Raw genomic sequence first — 3,663 nt, forward strand, 5'->3', positions numbered from 1 at the left:
CGCGAGGACACTATCTGCATGGAGTTTGCAGGTTCTCCCCGTGTCTGCGTGGGTTTCCTCCGGGTTCTCTGGTTTCCTCCAACATCCCAAAAAAAACATGCAGTTAGGTTAATTGGTTTCCCCCTAAATTGACCTTAGATTACATTCCCGACATATGACTATAGTAGGGACATTAGTTTGTGAGCTCCTTTTAGGGACAGTTAGTGACACGACTATGGACTTTGTACAGCGCTGCGTAATATGATGGCGCTATATAAATACTGTGTAATAATAAAAGGGATCCCCTGGCACTATAGCTTGAAATGAGGGCTTGCCCCCATTTCGACCTGTAGTGCCCGGGGATCGCTCACTGACAGGAGGATTCCCAGGGCTGTATTTATGAATGCAGCTGCAATAATCCTCCTCTCAGTGAGAGATCCCCGGGCACTACAAGTTAGAATAAGGGCTTGTCCTCATTCTGACCTGTAGTGCCCCAGGATCGCTCACTGACAGAAGGATTCCTACGGCTGTATTTATGAATGCAGCCCTGATAATCCTCCTATAGTGATTTCCAATGGTTTTGCGAAATTTCGGCCCATGGGAACTGCAAGAAAATTTTCGCGAGAATGCCAGAGGCTCATCCCTAGTACTGAGTTCTTTGTTGTGCAAAGAGGTTAGCTTGAGCTTTGTCATATGGCTCCGTGGCCTCTTGTTTGCAGAACTGAGGTTTGGGGTTGACTCCTTCTTTTGCTTGGTATGTCTTTTTTGTCACAACATCTTTGGTTTATGGAGGTAGATCAGCATCGCTGTTTAGTCTGGAGTGTTGGTGGAGCTACTCCAAAGTGTGCTGTACAGAATCTTGTTGGTCAAGTTCTGTGCCAAGCACACTGGTATGTTTTTCACTTTCTAAGTATTCTACTGCTTCTAGGAACTCTGCCTCAGCTATGGCGGCTGCTGTTTCATTTTCTGTAGTTTCTCCAGGGTTGCTTCCATGCGTGCTTTCTCCACTCCCAGGATTGCTTCTATGTGGGCTTTCTCCATTTCCTGTCGTGCCTTTTCCAATTTCAGTTGCATTTCTTCTTTTGCAAAGGCAGCTTGCGCTTTCGCTGCTTCTGCAAGGGCAATGGCAGCTGCTAACAGAAGGGGGAACCAACCTTTGATCTTGTTTTGCAGCTCGATAATGGGCTAGCGTGACTCGGGTAGAAAAAAATGCTAAAAGTGGTAACCCTGAGTCACACTTGGGGTAAATAAACCTATGAGAAGTAATAGTAAATTGCTACTTACCTGATCCGCCGGTGTCCTGCGTCGCCTTCTCTGTGATGTCTGTCTTTTTCATCCTACGGCCGGCTTCCTCTGCACTCGATGAGTCACCTCCGGTGACGTTGGTGCGTGTGTACGTTGCTGGCTTGGTGGGACATTCAAATCCATTTGTATTGCATTCAATACAAAATAACTATATTGAATACAATACAGTGAATTTATCTGTGTAAAAGCAGTACATTGTCTTTCATGAACATTTATTTTTCAGTATAATATAATAGTATGAGTATATTATTTATTTAATTTTTATTTTTTTTATTTTTAAATCCATTTAATCTAATATTGACATGATTTTGTGTTTCAAACTTTTTCATACTCATACAAATAAATTTTTCTGTAAAAAAAAATGTTCACGAAAAACAATGTACCGCTTTTAGACACAAATCTGGACAGAAATTAACCGCCCAAGAGGTTAAAAACTTACAACTTTGACCAATGCAATACAAAAATTTATGTCCAGAGGACAGTTTATCTGCCTTTTCTTTATCCCCAACTACCAACTATTTTCATTTTATATGGAAATGTGGGTTTACAAAAGTTTGTTTTTTTATGTACATTTAGTGGTGTCTTTAAGGTCTCTAAATTTTAGTTGTTTTCAAAATTTTGTTGTTTGTTTTTTGGGGGGTTTGTTTTTGTGATCTCCTTTACAATCTTCCAGGAACTTTTGACCTTGGGTGATCCAACAGACCTCCAATTTAACAAGTCAATTGTGATTGTTTTGAAGTAGTTCCTTTCTCTGAATTGTTGAAAGGCTGAAAACAGCACAATTGTCCTATTAAAACTGTTGTTTTAACTGATGCACATAGTTTTGCATCAAACCTCAGGAGTCTGCTGCGCATTGTTGTGTCCCAATGCGGACCTGCTATGTGTGCGTGAACTGTGTTCTATCAGTTGAAAAACGCGCCGGCCACTTTTGCAGAGAAGGATCCTCATTCGGGTGAGTTTTTAGTTTTAGGTGTATATTGTTTGTTTTGCTTCATGTGCACTCATGTATATTCATACATGCATATGTATGTATGCATTTATATGTGCGTACATATACATAGAAAAAAGAAATTATAGGAAGAAATAGTCAGAGAGTTTTTTTTTTGCCATATTGCTTAACATGCTTCAAATTGAAAAGATTGCCTATTTCTTCCTATGATTCCTGATGTCATGGGATTGGCTCCAAGCAACATTCATGGATGATATTGTCCCTGGTTAAAGGAAGAATCCACCTTTATGTGCTTCCACCACCAAGTTGAGGTGAGTAAGTAAGTATTCAAACCTGCAAAAAACACCCTGAAAGGCTGCATAAACAAGGAAAATATGCTTGCCACAATGTGTATTTGTCCCTGGAAATTTGATATACTTGTACTATTTGTTTTGTGTAAACACCTAAATAATGCATACAATCCAGTATTTAAGGAACAAAATTAAGTTAAGCAACAATACAACATTTGTTCCTTTCTAAGAGTACTTGACCCTGATTGTGAGCTTGGCAATCAATGTGGTTTGATGTTGTGCTTGGCAACCTGGACCTTTTTTTTATAACCATCAGGTGTGTTAGAGTGAGTATCCAACTCAGCTGGACAACTAATTCACAACTTGTTTGGACAGCAAGTGGAAGTGTGCTTGTATACAATAGGGCTAAGATCAGGCAGCAAAGCACAAGGGGAACAAACCTATACCAATACTACAAATGGACACAGGAGTTGTGTGGCAGCAAATCAACATGAGTGAAAATGTCAGACTATTAAAAATAAATAAATAAAAACCATGACAATTTATTCCTAAAAGGAAAATGTACATAAGACATTCAAATAAAAATATGTTACAATGTGACTTTGAGAATAGGACAAAGGAAAAAAGGGGGGTCAAGTAGTAGTTTGTAGTAGAAACTAGTGTTGGTCGAATAGCTCACTATTCGATTCGGCAGCTATTCATTCGAATATACCAAAAAAATTTGGGTGGTCGAATGTCAAAGTCGAACACCAATAAAGTCAATGGGAGGAAAAATTCGGGTTTTTTTCAGCACTGTGTAGAGCTTCTACAGCCTCCAAACAGATGTAAAAAGATACATTGTAAAAGGATTGGCTGAGGAAAGGGAAACCCTGATAATGCTTGAGCTGCCATCAGGGTTTCCTATTTCTCAGCCAATCACAGAGCAGTAGAGGTATGAAAGGAGATAGTATCTCCATTCAACCTCTATTGCCCTCGTAGTGCCTGCAGTTACAGCTAATTTAAGGCACCTGCTTTCAATTAGCTGTGACCGCAAAGTTCCCACGGTCCAGGAATCCCACAATGACATTATGATTCATAATGTCATTGTCCGACAACCTGTAAAAAATAAAAAAAGAACAAGTTTAAAATAAAAAACACATA

This window comes from Pyxicephalus adspersus, chromosome Z, assembly GCF_032062135.1.
Source record: "Pyxicephalus adspersus chromosome Z, UCB_Pads_2.0, whole genome shotgun sequence".
Classification (NCBI taxonomy): Eukaryota; Metazoa; Chordata; class Amphibia; order Anura; family Pyxicephalidae; genus Pyxicephalus; species Pyxicephalus adspersus.